Source organism: Amphiura filiformis, chromosome 12, assembly GCF_039555335.1.
Source record: "Amphiura filiformis chromosome 12, Afil_fr2py, whole genome shotgun sequence".
NCBI classification, from domain to species: domain Eukaryota; kingdom Metazoa; phylum Echinodermata; class Ophiuroidea; order Amphilepidida; family Amphiuridae; genus Amphiura; species Amphiura filiformis.
The window spans coordinates 60,888,445-60,914,622 of NC_092639.1; the positions used below are offsets into that span (position 1 = coordinate 60,888,445).

At 37.1% G+C, this 26,178-nt stretch overlaps 1 long non-coding RNA gene across 1 annotated transcript; it reads left to right on the top strand.

Moving 5' to 3' along the window:
* Nucleotides 1-4,018: 4,018 nt before the first annotated feature.
* LOC140165451 (uncharacterized) lies at nt 4,019-4,987 on the top strand. The gene is made up of 3 exons (XR_011860728.1): nt 4,019-4,123; nt 4,382-4,522; nt 4,881-4,987. It is a non-coding gene; the product is annotated as an uncharacterized lncRNA (long non-coding RNA).
* The last annotated feature ends 21,191 nt before the right edge of the window (nt 4,988-26,178 follow it).

Here is a 26,178-nt window from a genome sequence, read left to right on the forward strand (position 1 = left end):
TGTAAGCCTAAATATCATATTATTTGCATAAAACATTACTTACCATCACTACAGCATTGGAATGCTATTGCCTGCCAGGCATTTTCCTTTATTTTCATATCATATAAAAATGGGTATGCTTGTACTGCACTAATAAGGGCACACCACTAAATCAATGCGCCATTTGTGTAACCCTAATGAGTTCCGGTAAAATACAGAAACTATTTGAGGCTTTAGACTTATTAATCAGAAAGAGTGGCGAATTATAGCTTAAATAAAAGTGGAAAGCCTATAGGCCTACATAAATTTGAGTCACCAAAAAAGTCGCATTTTTATCATTATTGAGAAAATAGGTCCGCGAATTAAAAAATGGCAGAATCAGGTTTGCAGTCTTGAGAGCATGTCAAAACACCAAAAAAATTACGTCTTTTGGGAAAAAAAATCCATATCTTCAATATGAAAGGGCAAAATGTTCAATTGATCGTCGGCTTTTCCTCCCAGCTACATACACTTTAAGAAAATATCATTAGATTTATAATATTTACTTCGAGGACTGTTATATATCAATATGTGAAAAATATCAAATTTTAATAATTTGTCATGAAATTTGTATTATATCGTGAATTTCAAAAAATGAAAATTATTTGATATCAGAAAGACATTCTTCGTATTCATAATGTAATTCGATATGTCTGATGTGCTCTCATGTCCCACAAATATACTGTCGAAACGCTCAAAACGCTCATTCCAGATGCCTTAATTTTCATTGGGGATTTTTGAAATCATCGTTCGTTGAACGATATTCAGGTGACCTCGAGCCTTTCATATAAATCAATAGTATCTCACTATCAGTTGCGCGATATTTAATCCGGTTCAACTCGGCGTGTCATCATATTTTATTCGTTGCCGTATATATTTTGACGTCACAAAAAGTATTCGAAGCCGAATATTCGCCTTCGAATATTCACTTTGAACCAGCCTTTACTCCCGCGGTTGTAATACGGTACGATCGATCCTCGGGGTGTGTGTGTATGTGTATCCCGCACGCCGTGTACGTACTGCATACGTGTTCGACTATGATCCGTTTAATAAAACCCCGGTTCCATCGTTTTATTTAAAATCTCGGATTTTGACAAAACTACAGCACCTTAATAAAGTCTTGATTTTTGCAGAGTATCTTTATTGACTAAAGTACAATACAAATCAATCGATTAAAAACCAGAATTTAAAAAAAAATGAGGGCCTTTTCCTCAGCAAATGTTATAATATGGCTTTAAACCGGTTTCACAATTGTTCATATAGTTCTACTTCTAGTCCAATAAAACAGTCTGAATGGCCCTTTAAAGAGCTCTTGACGAGTCATATAAATTTTATGAAAGTACAAAATAATGGCGTAATTCCAAAACCTAGTCATCTTTACAGCTGTATCGAATTTTCAAGGCTCAACTTTTGACAAGTTCCAGATTTTGATATGAAATTGGATCGATTGAGCCCATATTTATTGGGCAAGCAATGAGGTTTTGAGAGGCTTTCAACAAGGAATTAAGATTTTTTTAAATTTAAGCAGATATTATGGTTGATTTAAATAATCACAGATTAATCAAGTTATGAAACACGACAGAAATGAACCAGTGTATTGTATTTTTGTAGTGTTTCACGCTAAGAGACAGCGGGCATATATTTTTTTATAAGGGTAAGTACGGTGTACCATGAGGGACATGCAAACTTAAAATGATTTTTTACAAACTTAGGCTAAGGTTAAGGGGGTGCTTGTTCAGGCCTTTTTGGCCTTCTGAGCATCTCCTCATTCAAATGTGTTGTTTTGCTGTTATTGTATTGTTGTATTTTGAATGAAATAAAGATTGATTGATTGATATGTTACAATATAGAAAATAAACACCTTTTTGATGTTTTTCCGTGACAGACTGACAATTTTAACACCCATAGTGGAAAATGAAAGCATACATTCATAATATTTCTTCTGGGTTTCATTTGTATCCTGGATTGCAGTAGAGGTGTCAAAGCTGATATTAGACTATTAATGAATATCCCCAGTGCATATGTATTATAATACACAAATGTGTGCTATTCAAAATTGTGACACAGGACGTGACAGACGGGACGTGACAGACGGGACGTGACAGACGGGACGTGACAGACGGGACATTTTTAGTGCTTTTCTCACTAAATTATTTGAGTTTGTAAAAAATTATTTAAGTTTGTAAAAATTATTTGAGTTTGCAGAAATTAATTTAAGTTTGCAAAAATTATTTGAGTTTGTAAAAAATTATTTGAGTTTGTAAAAACTTATTAGAGTTTGCCAAAATTCTTTAAAGTTTGAAAAAATTATTTGAGTTTGTAAAAAATTATTTGAGTTTGTAGAAAATTATTTGAGTTTGTAAAAAATTATTTGAGTTTGTAGAAAATTATTTGAGTTTGTAAAAAATTATTTTAAGTTTGCATGTCCCTCATGGTACACCGTAGTACAGCATATTTTGCACTGCTCGGACATTTGCGCGGTTCCACCGCTATGTTAACAATGGTTAAGGGGGTACTACACCCATTGATTTTTTTTTTCATTTTTTCGCATTTTGTGAAGAAGTTACGAAAAAAATTGGACAAAGTGGTATGCAAAATGAAGGTGCAAATCTTCTCGTTTTATTGGTGGCATCGGTATCAATGTAGCGTACATGCTTTTGAAGATAGAAGCCAAAAGGAGGTACATCACTGATGATTTAAATTCACTTCATTTTGGAAAGCTTACTATTAACGGATTTCGTTAAAATTTTGGATATGTGTTGCTAACACATTAGGGAAATAATGTTGATATGTAAAATGGGAATAAGTGGTCCTTGATTTCTTTTATGACTTCGTGAACTTGGTGCTCCACAACTATCAAAAAACGAACCGGTTAAAATGCTTCTATTTTCAATGTCGAGCTATATTTTGTATTTTGAACTTGCGACACTATGTCACTGAAACTTAATTAAGCCATAGGTAACAGGTTACCACAACCACACTACAGCAATGTTGAAAAAGATTGTATTTTTTGTCACCTATACCACCATATTAGGTAGTTTTCCGTAAGCTTCATTTTTGTGATTTTGGTAACTATTTTATATCTATTTGCCCAATCCAACTCAACTAGGCAATCTAAATTGTACTCACCATTTACATCCCAAGGTATTTTAGTATATCCACCTCACACATTTCCATTATATATCCAGTAACAGACAAAATATCAAAATTGATGCCTCATTATGACATGTATGATATCACAGACTATCACATGTATTCAAAATTGATGCCTGAATTTGACCTGAACCAATTGACCTATAACCTGACCTTTGATGACCTTATAGCCTTTTTTAATCTCTTTTCCTAACAACATATTATAGAAGATACATACATAGTGTAGTGTTAAATTGTCTATGTGGAAGAGATTAGGCCTATTTAATTTATTCAGTGTTATAATCAGTGAGTACATTTCTATAGATAGTATAACAAAGGATTTAATGTATTCTATTCATGTATTCTACTTGGACATGTTCAATAGAATAAATTATGGTTTGTTATGAAACACACATCTCCGTTACCAGGATACAGTAAACAAAAAAATATATAGGGCTAAACTGATTTTCTAAAATGGTTTAAAACCACTTTGTATGTAGAGATATTTTATAAGTTCAGGACATGAGATGATGAACATATTTATATACTTTATAAATTTGCAACAAAAAAAAGAAGATGGGTACTGATGAAAATCAGGGTATTATATCGCCTTAAAAGAGATCCAAAGTATAATTGGACCAACTTTGCTATGGCTACTTAATATGGAATACATTTACATAAACACACCCGGCCCAGTTCTAGTGTTTATTTATCTTCAACAGTTAAAAAATTGCATTTTGAAAGCATGATGAAGTATTTGAACAAGTTCTTATTGCCCATACTTTGGAGTTTCACGATAGGCAATCTTAGCAAATAGCTGCACATTTCACTCAGTTACGATTTCGCATTCATCACTTTCTTTCAGTGTTGAAGATGAACCACCAACAAAAACTCGCCTTGTTGCTCGCTTTGAGCAGTCTTATTCTTACATCATGTACATGTGATGCTTGTGCTTCATCTGGATGGAGATCAGGTACGTCAAAAGAACTATGACTGTATGACAGTGTTCGTAAAGAAGGTTTCGTTTTTCAAAAAAGACCCCAGGATCAAGTCAGGATTGGAAAAAACTGCTCGGAGTTCGGCTGTTTTATATACTCCCACTATGCTGTACTAGTATACTACATTTTATAGCAATCAAATTTACAAACGTCATTAAAATTAATATTTTTTAAATTTTTTAGAAATGGGGTAAATTTTTAACTACGTTTTTTTTTTTTCATTTGTTATGTAGAGCTCAAGTGTCCCGATCTTGCACCTGACAGCGTTGGGATATGTGTAGAAGCTTGCAGCAGTGATATCGATTGTATGAGGGGACAGAAATGCTGTTCAAATGGCTGTGGTCATGTTTGCACCGATCCTGTACTATAAATAGGTAAATGGTTTTGTAATTGTTTTGTTTATGATCACAGTTTATTTATTAAAAAAATCAAGGGGCGTTTCGTGATTCTAGCATCCTCTTTTTAGGGTATAGTTCGACAGACAGCGAATACAAATTGCACGAAGAATTTGCCAAACGACAGAGTCTGCAAGAAAGATTACGTGTACAAACATCATAGTCATATAAGCTGCCATAGACTACCAAAATCTCATTATGGCCAAAAATATGGAAAAGAGACATGTGGTGTTGTGAATAGCCCCGGACATGTTCAAAGTGTCAATAAAAACATTAAAAATTGAGAAGTTTGTTTTTATAATTAGCCTAATGTGTTGTTCTGTTCTTTTTTCCCCAGATATTGCGGCCTCGTATGCTAACGTGATCTCAAACCAACTGCCCGCATGATTGGCAGAACCTTGACTTGATGAAACATTTTGTGAAACCATATTTACAGTTAGATCTACAACCAGTGGCGTAACCAGTGGGGTGGCCGGGGGCAAGCTGCCCCCCGGACACTAAAAAACTGGGAAGAAGAGCAAAAAAAATTGGGAAGGGAAAAGGGGGGAAGGAGAGAAAAAGAGGAAAAAAAAAAAGGGGAAGGAGAAGAGAAAAAAAGGGGAAAAAAGAGGGAAGAAGAGAAAGGGAAAGAAGAAAAGAAAAAAGGGGAAAAAGGGAAGGAGAAGAGAAAAAGGGAAGGAGAAGAAAAGAAAAGGGAAAGAAAGAGGAATTTGAAATTTGTACTCTGAAACACTGATTTTTAGCTTCTAATATGCCAAAAACCAGGAGCTTCAGGGGGCTCCGGCCCCTTGACCCCCGCCGGGGCTTTGCACCTGGACCCCACCCGTTTAACGCTCCGCGGCAAGCCGCTCGCGACTTTTTGGTCAAGAATTGGGAAATGTTTCAATCTTGCCCCCCCCGGAAGGTCAGGTCTGGTTACGCCCCTGTCTACAACCTTAATTTCGTGTTGTGACATTGATGGAAAACGCCGGGGGAAAACGTGTACTAAATACTACTATATTATGGCCTTAATTTCGTTATTTTTTAATGTGCTGAAACGGAGGTTTCTTTGGTCATGTTGGTGTCAAGCCTGAACCTTTTCCTAACATCTCAACCCTCCCCTTTTTTTCCCGCCCAGTCAATACAATATTGAGTGCCAAAATATGATTCAATTGATGGGTGGGGGGGCTTATTTACATTACCCTATCAAAAGTGTCCCAACACTTTTGATGAGCATTAGGTTCAAAATATGTAACTTTTAATTCAATAAATGAGTGACCAGCAATACCGAATTAAGATAGTGTCTACTTGTTTGTTTTTACTTGGTGTATTTTTTGATCTGTTTTTAGAAGGTAATGACCGTGTGAATCATGTTAAATTTGCTGTATATGGATCGAGATACAATACTTATAGAGCTAATCATTTGCATTTATTATGGAGGCACTTCAACAGCATTCTTATTTGGTGAGAAAAGGTCGTTGAACTTTTACACAGTGGTCAAGTTCAAAATTGCTCAGACTTGGTTAAAAACACAAACAATGTGTTCCATTATAAGGATTCAGAAAAAGTATAGTTTGACTTATTTACGACATACGGGTTTGGAGTTATGAACAAAAGGGTAACATTGTGACGTCATAGTTTAATTTTGGCTCCACATAAACATGGCATAGGGCAAAAATGAAAAATGCTCCAATTCTGTTGAAAATGATCTCAAATTATTTGTCTTTCCGTGAAAAAATCAGGAAAAGAATAGTTTGCCCTATGTAGGGTATTTTGCTACCTTGATAACACATCCAATTGGGACAATACGTACCCATTGAGTCGCATTGAGTCAATTTGACCTTGACCATTGTTGTGCTGCCTGGATAAGAAAACACATATTTAAAACTATTCTTTTTCTAATTTCTTGCAACAAGACACATAATTTGAAATAATTTTCATCAAAATCAGAGCAAATTTAATTTTTACCCCCTGTGGGAGTAAAATTAGACCCATGACGTCACAATGTTCAACATGTATCAGTGGCTCCGGAACCGGGGGCCGGGGGCTCCCCAATAATTTGGATGCCTATGGAAAATTACCATTTCCCCCACCAACAATTTTGGCCAGGCACCATTCCCCCCAATATTTAACATCTTCCGGAGCCTCTGTGTATCGATCGACTTTTAGCACGACTATGCATGCATAATAATAGAGGATGGTCACTGGCGTTCTGAGTGTAAATAAAATTCTGTTTAAAATGTTTTGCATCAAGTTTTCAAAAAATGTTTTTTGAATGCTATTAAAATATTTTTATAACCTTTATATAACCCGACATTTTACGTTGCTGTCAAACGTTTTGTGTTTGCTGGATGTATATATATTTAGATTTGACAGATATCTTTTCAATTTAAATAGTTAGACTTGTTAACATAAAACGGAAACTATTCATTTTGATAAGATTGTCGGATCAAAGGGATACCTAAATGAATAATATTATCAAAACGAATAGTTCGGGATCATAAATAAATGAGTTGGGATTATATTCAGAAAAATGAATAGTGTGAAATTAGAGGGTTGACAAGACATATGATATGAGCACGCCACTTTGAGTGTAGGTGCGTATAGTGGGCAGGAGTGACAACTTCAACATGTTCAAGAGGATCATTCACATGTCATGCATGTATTGAAAACAAGTTGAAAGTAGGCCTAGGTTAGGGAGTAGTAGGTCTAGGTTAGGTAGTAGGCCTAGGCCTAGGAAAACAATTCTGAAATGCATGCTGTTTATCTCTCGCTTTCAGATCAGTAGCTTGGGTGATTTTACAATGATGACATGTGCACATTAGGAGACAGATAGGCCTATATTATGTAAATTATTCATCATCCTTACCATGAATTATGTAAATTTTAACTTCAATCGTTAAAATCCTAGCAGCTTTATCCTGTAATAATTTGGCCCATTTTGCTCTTGATCAACTCAGTGGTTCACTGTCAAAAAAAAAGGTTCTAAAATATGTCCTCTATATGGAACCATTAACCATTTTCGGAACCGGGGACACAACTTGTAAATGTACCGACGAAAAAAGAATTTGCTGACGGAAGTTGTGAATTGTTGACCCAAATATTATTGTTTTTGGCCAGTGCGGTCCTCGAAATCTAAAGATTTTTCACACCGTTTTTACACAGTGCAGTTATGCTGTACAGTAAACATGATTCGAGTTTGCAGTACTTAAACCTGGTTAACAGGAAATTACTCCAGCAAAATCAATCGATAAAGTCTAGTCCATCCTCCACATTGAATGGTGGGCTGCACTTTTATGCCCAAATATGTCACTTGCCAATCAATAATCACCCACTTGAAATCCCCTGACTATCTCCACTGACCAAAGTTACGGACAGATTTGGGAGTTGTTTTTGCTGTTATCTGTCATTTACATATCAGGGAGGTGCGACCATTTGCATGCCCCACCTACTCAGTTTTTAGCCTACATGTAATGTAAACATTATTCTTGATTGGCAGCAAGTACAAAAAATATCCGTCAAGTGGTTTAGTTTTAATGCCTTTCGGAAGAGAGCGATCCACAAAATGAGTGATAGTCACTAAAAGTTGCATTCAATTTACACAGGGAATTTTGCAGGCCATCATCATCATCAGTCGGCTGCGGAGCAGGCGACTAACTATTGCGATCTTGGGCAAGCGAAACAATTTTGTTTGGCTGCAATATCCCTTCAGTATCTCCCAGGGGGTGCTGGACATACTGTAAGTACAGTGTGCGCGGCCGTCCTGGTTTCCTCTTCCCATGTGGTGGAATGTAAAGGGCATATTCTTTCACAGGCTCGTCGTCTTCAAGACGAAGTATATGGCCGAGAAATTTGAGTTGATGAATCTTGACTCTGGCAACCAGTGGAGTGGTGTTGGTCAGATTGTAGATGGTTTCATTTGGAATCCGATCCACACGCTTGATGTTTAACATGACTCTGTAGCAAGATGTTGCAAAGGCATTGATTTTGTTTTCCATGTCTTTGGTGATTACCCATGACTCACACCCGTACAGCAGGCCATGCTGTGCCCTTTCTTACTAAAAGCACAAAAGTACGAATATTTCCAAACATCTAAATTAGCTAAAAATTTAGGACATGTTACAAAACTATATTTTCTAGAATTTCAGAGAATACAAAAATATTGGCCGGTTAGTTTTCACACAGTGACCGTCACACGTCAATGGTGAGAGAACTGTGTATTGTGTAGGAAAATGGACAGTAACTGCAGTATGATCAATATCCTTCAATGTGCTAACGTTAACAGCCAAAATGAAAGAGTCATATACAAGATTTGTTTCTTCAACATGTACACACAAAATTGTCTATTGATGACCCCCAATTCTTTTTGTCCAAGGCCCGTCGTCTACCGACGGCCTAAGATGAACCGACGGCACTGATGAGCGGGGGGGGGGGGGGAATTAAAATGTATGCCTAAATACGACACTTTGCCCTCAGGGCATGACAACAACGTCCACACCTGCCCGCGCCCATTCAGTATGGTCGTATAGGCCCACTTGTGACCATGCATAAGCAAGTTGAGTGTAGGTGGGTAGTCCTAGTAGGCACTAGTTCCGGGGCTAGTTCAATAGCCATGGCCTAATTCACGTAACATTGAAAAGAAGCTGAAAATAAGCGCTAATGGTGACGAGGTCTGATAGTTCCATAGTCGTCACCTTCACATCATGACCAGGTAAACAACAAGCAGGTTGGGTACTAACGTTAGACCTTATTAAAAGTGCAGAGTTTCAAGAGCTTAAACATTGACAGAATTTAAATTAGGAGGTCGATGCCATAGGTCCACTAAGTTTCCTTTGCCTCCTTGCCGATCCTCGTAGTCGTAGGTAGTGACACGCTATTGATGACCAGTAACCAAGAAACTCAACATGCTCAAGATACGTTGCCACGGTTACCTCCTTGACTCGACAAGGCCTAAATACTTTGATAGTGACACCCCACCCCCTGAAAATATTCGATTACGCGAAGGCCTATTACACCTACGCTGAAAGTAGCCTATATATAGTTTGGCCTAATGAATTTCGTTGTTAGTGACACTGTCATCACCACATCAGACAACTCAGTCCTGATCCTGCGTCACCAATCGGCTCTCACCGCTGAATCATCTTCACCAAAATCGTCCTGCTGAATACACACCATTGCGGATAGTCTGCACATAATGTAAGTGAAGGCTACACTTCTTTATATTTCAGTTATGGCCACGCGTTTTGAACTCGCCACCCAAAAATGGTGGTGTTGTTACGCTTTTCCAAATCGAGACTCGTTCAAATCGTTATATCTCTGCTTAAACAAAAGGTATTGAAGTGTGTTTGGTGTCATTTTGTAGCTATATAAGTGCCCTAACAGACCTCCAAAGGAGAATTGTTTATCAGCTAAGATAGTGGAGTTAGAGTTGTTTGAGTTCAGAATGACAGAGGTAGTGGATGAGGCGGTGGCGGATGAGGCGGTGGCGGTATGTGCAAAGTCTATGGGAAATAAAGATTTTGTGTGTGTGCGTTGAATCAACTGATCATATCTTTGCATCCATATGGGCTACAGACATGGTTAAGAGCTCTTTTGAAAGATTATTAATTCGGCTAATTGTTTTTAATCATTTTTAACTCTTTATGATTGGTTTAGTCTATAAAATGCAAACTTTTATGTACAAAACTACCCGTTTTCATATTAAACACTGTAGTAAGCAATGCGGATGTCTTCAAAATCTAAAAGTTGCTGTAAATTTTAATTACTTATCCTATCATAGTCAAAGTTTACATTTTCTGAGAGGAAATTTGATGAGGAATCTAAATATGGACTTACTTTTTTTGTATGGGTTAGGGTAAAATGTTTCAGTTCAAAATATGTTGAATTGTAAAAAAAATTTGAACATATTTTGGGACACCCTGTATTCCGAGATTACCAAACAGCTGTGATTTTTTTTTCTTCCAGAGTCAGTAGGCTCCCCTAACCTCTAACCAAATCAATGTTGTTTACTTTCAGTTTATAACTGCAAGTTAGTAATAAGCAATGCATTAAATGACCCATTTTTTTATTTGGATTTTTTATTCCACCCTGTATAACTTCAAGGTCACCCTGTACAGTGAGTTGAAATGTGTATATTTAAATTGCTTTTGCCTTCAGCTTTCCAAAAATGTATACTTTTGCTAGTTTAGGGTTGATAGTTGTGGAGATATTCTAATTTGAAACTTGATTGGTGTAAAAATTCAAAATATTTGTGATGTAACGCTAAGGGTGGCGAGTTCAAAACACGTGGCCTTATATAGGCTATAGCATCCCAATGGTGCACAGGTTAGGATTTCGCGAACGTCGAAGTTTCAACCTAACCTGATTTCATCCTATAATTTCACGGAGGATAGTTGAAATCAAGTTGAAATTTCAACGTTAATCAGGTTGAAGTCCATCAGGTTGAAGTTTCAACCTGATTTCGCCACCTGATTTCGCCGTCGAAATTGATTTCGATGTCGAAATTGATTTCGATGTCGAAATTGATTTCGATGTCGAAATTGATTTCGATGTCGAAATTTCAACGTCAGGTGCGGCCACTGGGATAGAACTGCGCTCTCAGTCTCTAATGTGTTTAATCAATATGATCAATGTGTCACAAATTATGATGATAATGCACGCAAATTACCATTTTGTGAGTTTTTGACATAGAAATAAATTACTTCACACACTAAAGATGTTTGATGGTTTTCTCGTCTCCGTTGAACTCTGTTTGCGTTAATTAAAGCGATTGACAACTTGTAATGAGTATGAGAAGAGTGAAATCGCCGCTAATAGATGACTTTCCTTCTGTGAACGAACACTAAAAACAGCAAAGAACTAAAGACTAACTAGGAAAGTTAAAGGAATTAACTTAGGGACCGATCGTTATTTACGGCAGGGGGGGAATGGGTGTTTTGGCAAAAATACCGACACAAAATTTCGCGTTCCCCCCTCGCGTCCGCTCAAAGTTTTCGCGTTCCCCTTGTTTTCCCAATTTTCTCCATTTAAAATTTAACAATCCCCCTCCTGGTTCAACTAAAATTTCAGTTCCCCCCTCAAGACCACAAAAAAATTTGTGTTCCCCTAAATTTACCCATTCCCCCCCTGCCATAAATAACGATCGCTCCCTTATCACCGTTAAAGCAATAATAATTATGATGAACAACCTTACAAAACTGAACCATATAAAAAGACACTAGTTTTCTTATGTTTATAGCGGTGTCGAACTAATTATCATGATAGGCTACTTGGGCCCAAAGTTAAAATTTATCAATCAATCAACATAATTGATCCGTTTGAACTATCTTTCAGATCCAACCTTGGCAGTAAAGATGAAGTATCAACATAGCATCATCTTGTTGGTAGTCGTGGGCTTCATGCTTTATACCTGTGACGCAGCTCGCGGTCCTTCAGATTCAAAGAAACGCCGACAGAACGAGAAAAAAGAATGCCAAACAAAGTGCAGAGACTGTTATCCCAGCAGTGGCCGTAGTCGGGTTACCTGTAGGTCTCAGTGTGTGGAAGAAGGTAGCCAGACATTCTCTTGTGGTGAGAGTCCTGTACCAGGTAGGACCAGAAAAAGCTCAGTTCAGTTCCGTTTTAATTCCATCTAATATTAGACATTTTACAAAAAGCTATGTGGTACAAGTAATAAGATAACACGACAAGATTTTTACATGGTATGGAACAATGGATGCCATGCCTCTGAAAGCACAGCGTGAGGATATAAACTCCTCAACAAAAGTTTGGAAAGTTTTTTCAAGCATCTGTATCTCCAATTATTTGTGACATATTCATATCGTGTTGCATATCATTGGATAGCTACAATACTCCCCTTGACAATGACACCCCATTTGAAACAATAACATGTTTCACGGCTGAGTACACGCCTTGTGAATGTAGGGGGTCTCAAACAGAATTTGCCAAATTGACCATTATTCTGTGCTCAAACCATGCTCAAACAACGCTAGCCACTAACCTCAATAGCGGGTGGAAAAACCACAGGCAGCCACAATAGTCAGGCACCTTCTCCTCATGCTGCTCACCGACCTGGTTACACGTTACTGTAGGATGGAATTCCATTCTTCAACAAGGATTCGTCGCAGGTCATTCAATGTGGTTGCATATGGGCTTCTCTGGCACGCACAGCACGATCAAGCTGGTCCCACAAGTGTTCAATCGGATTGAGGCCTGGCCCCTGGGTCTGGCCTGATGGCAGGCCATTTTGACTCTACTCCAATATTCTGTAGGTAGTCGTTGACTACCGTGGCTATGTGGGGTGAACGGTGTCATCTTGGAGGATTGCATCAGGTCCCAGATTGTGAAGTTATGGGATTGCAGCTTGCTGCACAGAATAATGGTCAATTTGGCCAATTCTTTTTGAGACCCCACTACATTCACAAGGCGTGTACTCAGCCGTGTAAAATGTTATTGTTTCAAATGGGGTGTCATTGTAAAGGGGAGTATTGTAGCTATCCATTGATATGAATATTTCACAAATAATTTGAGATACAGATGCTTGAAAAAACTTTCCAAACTTTTGTTGAGGAGTTTAGTTGTGGTACCCTTTACACTCGGTGGTCAACCGATGGCTATTGTTGTACAAGGCGAGTACAAACGATCGAATTTGGTGTTGAATTGAGTAAATGTTTGAGTTACACCTTTTCACTTCATAATAAATTTTCTCGGCCAAATGAAAAGCAATAATTTTCATTTCTTCGGTAAATGTCAAAAGAAAGCTATAATGCTTCGTACTGCATATTTTTTTCAAACCCTGATGTTAAACTTAGGTGTGAAATGTATGCTTCTAGTGTAAGATTTTGGATTTTCACAGCCTTCAACTTGCCCCGCGAGCTTTTTTGGGGGTCAATTAACGTTTTTGCTTTTCAAAGTAACATAATTCGCTAACAAAAGACAAGTTAGGTTTTGATTGCACCATGATTCTTCAATTCCGACGACCAATTTTGTCAAAATCAACTCTCGAATGTACCCATGGATGGATGATTTTGGAAGCCACAATAAAAATATCGATTATTTCTGCTGGTTGTATTAGAAATGAAGTAAATTTACATGTACTGGTTGGACATTTGGCAGTCGCAAGTGAAAAAAGTGAAATCAAAACGGATATTCTGACAAAACTATAATATATAGATGATGTGCCGTACATAGGTGGGAAATATCTTTCTTTAGCGAACTTTGTTTGAAACGCAAAAAAAAAAAAAAAATTGTGAAAAAAGCTCGGGGGCGAAGTTGAGGCTTGTAAAAATCAAAAATCTTAACACTGAAAGACACACTTTCATGCCTAATTTTAACACCAAGATTGTTGTTAAAGGTATATCCAAGCACTATGTTTTTAACTGATATCACTGAACAAACAATCATTGCTTTATATTTGACCGCGAAAATGAATTTCATAGCAAAAAGGTGTATCTCTGAATTGTACTGATGCATAATAATAGAAGCTGGTGATTGCCGTTCTGAGTGTTTACATACGTATATGTATAGTTTAAATATGATGTCAAAAGACCTGAGGAGTTTTGTACCTATTGTTAAGGGCTGGGGTATGAACGTTTGGACAGTATTTATTTTGGGACATTAGAGTACATCAGACATATCGAATTGCATTCTGAATACGAAGAATGTCATTCTGATATCAAATAATTTTGAAATTTTGAAATTCGCAATTAAATACACATTTTATGGCAAATCATTAAAAATTGATATTTTTGATATTTAACAGTACTTGAAGTAAACTTTATAAATCTGATGATTTATACTTAAAGTGAATGTAGGTGGGTTGAAAAGCCGACGATCAATTGAAAATTTTGACCTTTCGTATTGAAGATATGGATTTTTTTTCCCAAAACATCAAAAAAATTAGGTCTTTTTGGGAAAAAATCCATATCTTCAATATGAAAGGTCAAAATTTTCAATTGACCGTCGGCTTTTCCTCCCTGCTACATACACTTAAAGAATATATCATTAGATTTATATAATTTACTTCGAGGACTGTTATATATATCAAAAATTCGAAAAATATCAAATTTTTATAATTTGTCATAAAATTTGTATTATATTGTGATTTTCAAAAAATGAAGATTATTTGATATCAGAAAGACATGCTTCGTATTCAGAATGCAATTCGATAGGTCTGAGGTGCTCTCATGTCCCACAAAAAATACTGTCGAAACGCAATAAACGCTCATTTTGGATCCCTTAAAAGAGAGATAATTTCTTCTTTTTTGTTTTTGTTTTTGTTGTTGTTGAAATCTGATATTCCTAAGCTAAGTTATGGAACTCGAAAGTGCCTTAAAAGTAAAAAAAAAAAAAGTCGATGTTTTTGGGAAAGTGATCAAAGTTTACATCTAAAAGTGTCAAAAAAATGCAAGTTGCAGATGAAATTTTAATCCGAAACTTTCAGACAATATTTTAAACATTATTGGCATAATACGGTTGCTGTCCATTTTAAGTTGAAATAACAAGGTAAAGTGAAAGAAACCTCACTGGTTATTTTGACCATTTAAAGCCATAATGTACGATCTTATATTATGAAATTGGTTAATTTTTTTCAAACCTGATTTTTTTTTTTTTATTATGTTTAGGGCCTACACGTACACATGTCCCAACTTGCACCTAAATGGAATCGACCAAGTTTGTTGTCTCTGTAGTTCAACAGAGCAAACTTCGACATATTATCATAATTAAAAAATTATGATAATATGTCCTCCCATAGAACTGCGTGTTAAATGGCCAAAATAACCAGTGGGGTTTCTTTCACTTTACCTTATTATTTCAACCTAAAATGGACAGCAACCCTTCTAGTCAGTTATTACTAATATTATTTCAACATTTTGAATAAAGAATAACAAAATCAAAATTTGACGAAAATCGTACATTAAGGCTTTAACATGCAGTTCTTGAACTTTGCTCTGTTGACTTACAAAGACAACAAATTTGGCCGATTCCATTTAGGTGTTCACCTCCTCTAAGTTCCAGAGGACTTCCAGTATAGCTCAAATGAGCTGCAATAGGAAGTACTAGAAAGGAAGGAAAGGAAGGAAGGGACATGTGTAAACATTGCAAATATGCAAAAAAAATCAGGTTTGAAAAAAAAATCATATTATAAGATCGTACATTATGGCTTTAAGTTAAAAATCACCCCTGGTTGGATTTTTGGCTGTTTCACCATTCACGGCGGTGTCCAGAAGAGCCTCCTTTTGACACGCCACAGCATAAATATATGGAATCCAAAAGTAATAATTTAAGGAAAAATTTAAAGTGCAATTTAATACGAGCGTATATACATTTAAATAAAGCAAGCCTTGAAATATATGGTCAATTCCAGCCAAAGCGGGACAAAATTCTCTCTGGGGGCCATTTTGAAAATGTTTTCCTTTTCAATTCTAGACTTATCAAATGAGACGATCATATCTAGTGAATCATCAGTTGGAAGTGCCATCGGATTGAAAAATAACTTTTCTTGCTAGACCAAATAAAGTGTTAAATGCGCATATGCATGTTACCCACGAATTCAAGCCTTTTTCACCTGTTGTACGCCATAAAATTTAACTTTCTTTAATATTTTTCAATATTTTATGTGTGACTCATAATACACTAGAAATCGGTGAAGACTTTGAACGTAAAATAGAATTTATTACATATATCTACAGAGAAATATTTTGGTTATTACAAATTTTAAGAAAGAACCAGGTGTACAGTTAAGATTGTGTCAATTCTTCGAACTCTTTCCAAAGTGGCTGTCATTTAACATTACTGTATTATTTCGAAAGATTAGAATAAATGCTTCATATAAATATAAAGTTAGATTTTGTATCTCGTCGCAGGATGAGGATCTCGGATGGATTCGTAGGTAACAGCGTCTGGAAAATAGCAATTCCTATTAATTTTTTTAATAAAAATAAAAAATACTTTTCCGTATGTCAATAATTCAGGCTGCAATGGCACTAAAATGAATTTTAATCAAAATACAAACTACATGGAATATTTAGAATGGATCATTATGGCATTTTGGGTATAAAAATGTTGAGAATAATGAAGTTGCCAAATTCAAATAGACAGAGCAAACAGTTTTATATTATTATTTTAGTAAAATCATTCCATATTTTCATTCAGCAATATTCTATTAACTCGTGTTTGAGAGTTCCTATGAACTAAAACACTATCAATACATTGTTAACTATAATTTAAGTAGGGATTCGTGGGTAACTAAAATGTTCGTGGGTAACACATATTTGAAGGTATGTATTGGTAAGCGGCAAAATAGAAAATATTACAGAAGGTTGGAAACCATCATGCGGTTATTCCTCCATTGTGTTTCAATGATTCCCGTTTCTCTAACCAATTGCATTTACCCAAAAATGGTAATTTAGGATAATCAATCAAAACTTCATGATACAGCTTCAGTATACCTTCAAGAGGACGCTATTAAACAGGACTGTTTTGGAACCTATTTCGCATGTTTTCAAAATGTTAAGATGCATAAGAAACATATAATTTACGAGTAAATCCTTGGATTCGTGGGTAACGCCGAATTCGTGGGTAAAGCTATAAATACTATAGTACCGTTTGGGGTTTGCGTTTCTTAGGTGCATAAACTGTAAGTACTGTAAAAATTATAGCATACCCATGGCTTGAATATGTGCTGATTTAAACTTAAAATAAACAATCTCCTTGTTTTTCAAGGTTAGCATCTATTCGGGATTCGTGGGTAACAAAAGTTTAAACCGTCGTAGATTCTTTTTTAAAGCGGTGAACGTATTTTTACGATTGACAATTTTAAGCGCTTGTCAAACTAAATTCAGTGTCCAAAGTCATTAAATGTTAATTTAAGTTATGGCAATTATATTTGCTGGACTCGTGGGTAACAGTTGATACGTGGGTAACGTCAAATTTGATTTTATGGAATTTTATGGGTAAAACGTATTTGCATAAAATAATCACTTGGACCTCAGAATTATAGAACGGAACTTCGTTTCATGATATAGTCATTTATGGCATATTCACTTAACATTTTTCAGAACGATCATTTTATTTTTGATACGCGGTAGCAAAATTATTAGCCAAATTGACTTAGTGGCCTCTAGAGTCCACAAACTTTGGTGGAATTCAATCGTTTTACATATGAGAGATCATGCAAACGTCTTTCTAACGGTAATAATTTCATTTTGATTGAAGGACATTCAATGACATATATGGTGCTTTATCTTTGAATTCGTGGGTAACGCCAATTCATTTAAGCCATCATAACTTGTCCCCTGGTATGACTTGGTAGTAAAGGCCTATATGCACAAAGAGAGCACATTGGACGTGACATGATATGCTCCATCAATAACGTGATTTCCTTTATTAATGACATTTTAAAGTGGAAAGTTAACATAGAGAGAATTTTGTCCCGCTTTCGCTGGAATTGACCATATACATTTAAACAAAACAATCCTTGTAAGAAGATATTACTTAATTACATTTGAGGGAAAGAAAAAATAAATGATTTCTTACAATAATTAAGTAAGTAGGTAAGTAGGTAAGTAAGTAAGTAATTATGAAAGAGTCTATAACCAGAAAGCCCTACCTAAATTATATACATAAATGGAATAAATGACTCATGAAACAGTTTATCGACTGATTTTTTTCTTTCTTTCTATTCTTTATTCTTTTCCTTGTAGAATGCCCCATATGTACTGATGAGGAATTTAACCCCCAATGTGGAAGTGATGGGGTTACCTATAATAATCCATGTCTTCTGGCGGTAGCTCAATGCAACAATGCTGATGTTGATTTACAACTTGCATACGAAGGCCAATGTGTGGGTACGTTCTACTTCATCATCATAGTTCAAGTTCATATTGTGAAGTAAATATAGCTGTAAACAAAGATACTGATCCTTTTTTTTCTATTCTTTATTCTTTTCCTTATAGAATGCCCTGCCATATGTACTAAGGAATTTAACCCCCAGTGTGGAAGTGATGGGGTTACCTATAATAATCCATGTCTTTTGGCGGTAGCTCAATGCAACAATGCTGATGTTGACTTACAACTTGCATATGAAGGCGAATGTGTGGGTACGTTCTACATCATCATCATCATCATCATTATTTTGTTTGTTCATTTTGTGAAGTAAATACAGCAGTAAATATTGATCCCGGCCCCCCGTACTGCGTTCATCCGCGGGTATTCATGCTCGTCGAAAATTTCAGAAAAGTTTTCAGATAAAGAAACGTGATTCGCGAAACACACAAAAAAGGGGAGTTTTTTCAAACCACATGTTCTCGAAATTGAAAAAAAGGCGGGAAAAAGGGTATTTTCATTGAGCAGCCTACGCGTTTCTGCCAGAAAAGGGTATATTAGAAATATCGTTCGCATTTTAGCAAAACAGGGGTATTACCGAAGGGCAAATAATTCGCGAAATCGCTAAAAAAAAGGGGGTGTTTTCGCGAAATGAGATGCAAAAGGGGGTGTTTTTAAAGTTCACTGATAAGCATGAATACCCGCGGATACAAGGAGTGCAGGGCCGGGATATTGCTATATAGCAGTTGGGCAGTTGAAAGATACCCACTGATTCTCAGTTTTTCTTTGTTTCTTTTCCTTACAGAATGCCCTGTCATATGTACTAAGGAATTTAACCCTCAGTGTGGAAGTGATGGGGTTACCTATAATAATCCATGTCTTCTGGCGGTAGCTCAATGCAACAATGCTGATGCTGACTTACAACTTGCACACGAAGGCGAATGTGTGGGTACGTTCTACATCATCATCATCATTATTTCATATTGTGAAGTAAATATAGCTGTAAATATTGCAGTTGAAAGGTACCAACTGATTCTTTTATTCTGTTCTTTATAATTTTCCTTGTAGAATGCCCTACTGCCATATGTCCTAAGGAATTTAACCCCCAATGTGGAAGTGATGGGATTACCTATAATAATACATGTCTTCTGGAGGCAGCTCAATGCAACAATGCTAACCTACAACTTGCACATGAAGGCAAATGTGTTGGTAAGTTCATCATCATCCTCATTTATATATTTTATCTTTTGCATTTTGTGGAATAAATAAATAAGGTAATAACTGCTTCTTGATTTTGTTTCTCTTACTCACTGACAGAGGAATGTTCATCTATATGTACTTTAGAATACGACCCTCGATGTGGAAGTGATGGAGAAACCTACGGTAATCCATGCCAGCTGACGGTAGCGCAATGCAACAATCCTGGCCTAACACTGGCATATGTAGGCCCATGTTCAGGTAAGATATTCATCATTTTATTTATCATAATAATTTTGTGCATGATACTCTGCACAAAATTCGAAAGCTCTTGAAATGCATACATGTTTGCATAAATTGTAACAACACAATGCAAAACAAAACAATGCTAACCTAGAGTAGTCCGACAAGTAGGAGCTGTTTTTTTTCTTAGTTTACCAACTATACTCTAACTCTGATCGCTCAAGAAAGATTAACCACAAAAATCCACTAAACGCGGTCACTGGACTTTCGCGATTCGTCCTTCTTGCGCCATGTGAGATATAGTGATCATAGTGTGAAATGTGGGCATAACTACACAATACCAACCTAGAGCTTGCACATGAAGGCAAATGTGTTGGTATAAGTGCATCATAATATATTTTATCTTTTGCATTTTGTGGAATAAATAGCTGACATAGATGTTTTGATAGCAATTGAAAGGTAATGACTGCTTCTTGATTTTTTTTCTCTTACTGTGACAGAGGAATGTCCAACCTTTTGTACTTTAGAATACAACCCTCAGTGTGGCAGTGATGGGGGAACCTATGGTAATCCATGCCAGCTGGAGGTAGCGCAATGCAACAATCCTGGCCTAACACTGGCATATGTTGGCACATGTTCAGGTATTAAAGATATTCATCACTTTATTTATCATAATAATTTTGTGCATGATACTCTGCACAAAATTCGAAAGCTCTTGAAATGCATATATCTTTGCATAAATTGTACTTGAATTATACCCTAAGCAAATGTGTTGGTATTAATAAAGTGATCATCATATATTTTATCTTTTGCATTTTGTGGAATAAATAGCTGTAGATGTTTTGATAGCAATTGAAAGGCAATGACTGGTTCTTGATTTTTTTTCTCTTACTGTGACAGAGGAGTGTCCAACCTTTTGTACTTTAGAATACAACCCTCAGTGTGGAAGTGATGGGGAACATGCGCATATTTTCGGGGGGAGGGGGCTTTTGGGGCGCCAGCCCCCGGGGTCAAAGCAGGGGCGGCAAAATCGAAGGGGCGGCGGGAAGAAGGGGGCGGCAAAAAGAGGGGCGGCGGAATAAGAAGGGGCGGCAAAAAGAATTAGTAAAGAAAAAAGGGCGGACAATTTACATGTTCTTTTTGCATGAGTGCTTGAAGGGATGACATTTTATGTTATACGTAAGTTTTAAAGAATTTGATTTTCCAAATATATCAGGTCACCTTCCTTTAAAGTGCGTAAATACCCCAATACAATAGTTTGGTCTTACAACAATACTTGTTTGTATATGCTTGGATCTGTAATTTATTTGTTCAAATTCCATAATGGCGCCTGGGTTAATTCAGCCTCTGTCAGAAGCACCCTATATGCTTGTAGACAAGGTTTTACGATATAGCAAAAGACTATGCGCCAGCAGATCTGAATGCGCTTGGCTCACAAAGGAGTGATGTATCAGACAAGAATCACAAACCTTTTCTGCTTGGAAGATATATTTTACACAAAGAAGCTCACTATAAGATATTGAGGAGCAGGATCCTGGATCTTGTTCCCTTTTAATTTGGTATGCTTGAATAGACAATTTCTATGTATTAGTTTGCAATGTTTTTGCTATGGGCCTAGTACTGCCGCTTCCAGTCAGCTTCTAGTGCAAAGGGGGAAGCTTGCCCCCCTGTGAATAGTCTTGACCCCCTTCATATGGGTAATGTTAATATAATTTCTGTCATGCCAAAAAGTAAACATGTTTGTTTCCTGTAGCAAGTCTAAAAAGTTATATATTTACGAGGGGTATGTGATCTACAATGCACTATATAAATGCTTGTCTTGTTTATTAAAACTGTTTTGTTGTTGTTGTTGTTGTTATTATTATTATATAAGATTAATGTTATGATGTCATTAAGCAATACATTTTGGTCATTTGAAGAGGACCCAATGTTGCATTCGGATGAAACGCGCATTTCAATATTTTCACACAGCCTATACTGTATCATTACATTCTACAGAAATAATGTTTGCATTTCACTTTCTTTAATCTTTGTTTACCAGACGAACCTCTTTCAATCAGATGTCCATCTGATGAGACACAAGAAGCAACACCAGGAGTTACACTTCATCAGTTGGTCCTCCCTTATCCGGAAGTACTCTCAGGGTCTGATGTAACCTTTACTCAAATACCTACATATTTCGAAGTTGGTCTGACTCCAGTGACCTTTACTGCAAGAGATTCCAGTGGTAATGAGGAAACGTGCAGTTTTAATGTAAATCTTACAGGTAAGTTGTCTCTCTTCCTCTTCTCCAGTGCCGATTACATCGAGAGTTCTGTACCTGATAGGTCCAGAAATAGCTTAAACATCTTAAACCATAACTTAAAATTTGACTTGAATTTTTTTAAAATTAACAATCTCATGGGTGTGGTCGCGTTCGAGGGGGGGTCACTCACTATTTGACTTGCTACGCACCAGCATCCAAGAAAACCGTCTAAAAGGGTATGTTTTCACCGCACAGCGTTGTTGACGTCTTTTTGAAAAAGGGGTACTTTTTCAGAAGGCATCGCCATTTAAGGGTCCCTTTTCAGCCAAATCCTTAGATGTTTAGGGTTAGTAATATTATTGCTTGCTTGATCAGTAAAAATCACCACTTTTTAATTGATTTTTGTTACCTTTGTGCATGTTTTCTTTAGTATCTATAGGTCTGTATCAAGTTGATTTAAATTAAATCTAGTCAACTGGACTTACTATTTATTGACTGGCGACGTTTCACATCCTATCCTGGATGCTTCCTCAAGCCGTCTGATTTTTCGGCGGCGATTGGTCAGTGACCCGTGACGGGGTCACAGAACTGAGACGTCGAGGGATCTTTTGGATAGCAGAACTGTAGGCCCCCGCCAAGTTGTGGCGCAGACCTCCTCCTCTGTTCAGAGATGGCTCCTCCCGCTTCACATAAACAGCCTCTTTCACACCTCTTTCAAACCACCGCGATTCTCTGTCCAATATGACAACGTCCTTGTTATCGAATGTGTGGTTGGTACTGTTGAGATGCGAGTATACAGCCGAGTCTCCACAACCGGATGCGCTTGCTCTTCTATGTTGATACATGCGCTTAGCCAGCGGTTGCTTTGTTTCCCCTATATACAAGTCCTTACACCCATTGTCTGTACATGGGATAGCGTAGACAAGGTTATTCTGTTTGTCTTTCGGGACTTTGTCCTTAGGATGAACAAGTTTTTGCCTCAGTGTGTTGGTGGGCTTAAAGGAGACAGGGATCTGTTTACGCAGGAGGAACCCAAGGACGGAAAACTCGCGTTTCTGGATTGCCTTGTCAGTATCCAAAGTAATGGTGAACTGATCACTTCTGTGTACAGAAAAGACACTCACACGGACCAATATCTCCTATTTGACTCTCACCACCCACTAGTCCATAAACTAGGGGTTATCAAAACGCTATTCCATCGTGCGGACACTATTTCGTCGAATGAGGACGCTAAGACCAAGGAACACAAGCATTTGAAATCTGCACTTGGTGCTTGTGGATACCGCAAATGGACCTTTGAGAAAGCGCTTCATAAGCCAAATTCGCCAACAAAGGACGACGCTTCACATACTGCATCAGCAGGGGAAGAGAAACGACGACACAACGTCACCATCCCCTATGTGTCAGAGCTCTCCGAGAAAATTCGCAGAATTTTTAGAGGATACCAAATCCCTGTCTCCTTTAAGCCCACCAACACACTGAGGCAAAAACTTGTTCATCCTAAGGACAAAGTCCCGAAAGACAAACAGAATAACCTTGTCTACGCTATCCCATGTACAGACAATGGGTGTAAGGACTTGTATATAGGGGAAACAAAGCAACCGCTGGCTAAGCGCATGTATCAACATAGAAGAGCAAGCGCATCCGGTTGTGGAGACTCGGCTGTATACTCGCATCTCAACAGTACCAACCACACATTCGATAACAAGGACGTTGTCATATTGGACAGAGAATCGCGGTGGTTTGAAAGAGGTGTGAAAGAGGCTGTTTATGTGAAGCGGGAGGAGCCATCTCTGAACAGAGGAGGAGGTCTGCGCCACAACTTGGCGGGGGCCTACAGTTCTGCTATCCAAAAGATCCCTCGACGTCTCAGTTCTGTGACCCCGTCACGGGTCACTGACCAATCGCCGCCGAAAAATCAGACGGCTTGAGGAAGCATCCAGGATAGGATGTGAAACGTCGCCAGTCAATAAATAGTAAGTCCAGTTGACTAGATTTAATTTAAATCAACTTGATATTTTATTTACCTGGATGACTGAGAATATACACAAATATATAGGTCTGTAACATCAAAAAGACACCTTGGGTATCAAATTAGCTCATTTTCCTGTTTATGCCACTTGGGGTATAAATAAGATATTTCTCAGTTGACGCCATTTAGGGCATGGTTTTTGCATGTGCTACGCCATTTAGGGTATGATTTTGCATGTGTTTCGAGGGTGTAATTTGATTATGTGAAAAATTCGCCATTAAGGGTGCATTTGTGAGGTGGTCGGATGCGGGTGGGTAGCACTTTTGTGTGAGAGTGACCCCCGGTGGTCAAGTACACCCTTGTAAAATGTGCTTTACCACGTAATCACTTTATGGTTGAAAATTTTTAAATGACTATGCAATATACGAGTGGAATGGGGGATATTCATACGCAGTGGTTGATAAAATGTAACAGAGTCACATGCATATTGTCAATATAAAATTATTTATGCCATGTCTCTTTCTCTCTCTCTTTCAGACATTATGCTACCATGATTTTATGATGATAACAAACTTTGGCAAAATATTGCAAAGGACAAATTTTGTAAAATTATTTATCATCCAGGCTTCATAAAATTAATATTTAGCTCTAATCTTCAAAATTCTAGGGTTGGAATTCCGAAAGGTGGTTTAACTTAAGCCGGTGCTAACTTAAACCTGGGTCTAACTAGTCCCGGCTTAAGCCTAAACCTAGGTTTAAGGTATTTTACGATTCCGAAAGCTCGGACTAGTTAGACCTGGGTTTAAACCTAGGTTTAAACTTAGACCTGGTTTCGTAGCCGCATAGTACTAACTGTGGTGTATACTATTATGCATATTACACCGAACTTTGTGCATGGGTATGATGTTTCAATTTATTTAAAAGGCTATAATAGGCATTTGCGTGGGAAATTGTGAATAAACAGCGGGTAGTAGGGCCTAGAGTTGTTATCTTTTTCATGTTTCTGAGTTTATTGATGAAAATGGTTTTTATTTTTTTAAACCAAATACGGAGATCTATAATCCATGTAAGTTCAGTCTTATTTTACTATGATTTCCCCAAGTTTTTTAACAACACTCACGTTGCATCATTGTAGGCCTAACAGTGATTAAGCTGAAATGGTATTTTCTAAAATACCGGTGCAATAATTATGAAGCCTGGGGAGGGTAAAATAAAATAGGGGGTGGGTGGGTTGTTTTGGCAAGCCAAAAGAAGAGCAAGCATATTTTACCTAGCTATTTTTGCACACATTTGTGGCACCTTTTAATAAAACGCTCTAAAAGAGGCTTATCCGACAGAGTATGAAAACGTTCTTTCCGTTTTTCACATGATCAATATGCTCGAATTTGCATATTGGGTTCCAACAAATTTGACATGGTGTAACGCAAAAGTTTTTGGCAGGCCAAGGAGGGGGGGGCGAGACATGCAATTTTTAGCAGGCCGACAGGGCAAGCAATTTTTGTCAGGCTGAGAGGGGCATTCAAAGTGGCACGCTGTTTGGAAATTTCCGTAAGGATAGGATTGGGCCTACGGAATACCCTCCGCGCTGTAGGTTTATTTCGTTCGTTACATCACATGGTTCTCTCTTTTACGGACAGCGCGGTGGGTAGGCCTATATAATTGAAGATGCCTGGTGTATCCTATTGCAGGCATAAAATAGCTATAATTTAGATTTAGAATATTAAAACAAAACACTGACCTATTATAATACAAAGTGCAAACTGTGTAGCATATTTATTTTATTATATTAATGTTAAACATGATACATAATCCAAAACTTCAAAATAAGACCTTAGTACATTAAATAAAACTAGAAATGAATGAATTCGTTTCAAGTAGCATAGAGGTTTGTTGTTTATTTATTTATTAAGATTATGTCAGGCCTATACTGTATCATGTCATGGGCGTCGATCCGTTCTGAAAATGGAGGAGGGCACGGATGTGAAAAGGTATGTCAGCGCCGCACGTATGAGAGAGATATGCCCCTTCAGAAGTTGAAAAAAAAGCAAAATAAAGTCAAAATTTTGAAGTCATTTGGTGGACATTTTACATTATTTTTGGTTATTTTAGTGCAGATCTCAAAATGGCTATTATACTGTAGACTACCCCGGTACTTTTTTGTACTTGCGTTCGATA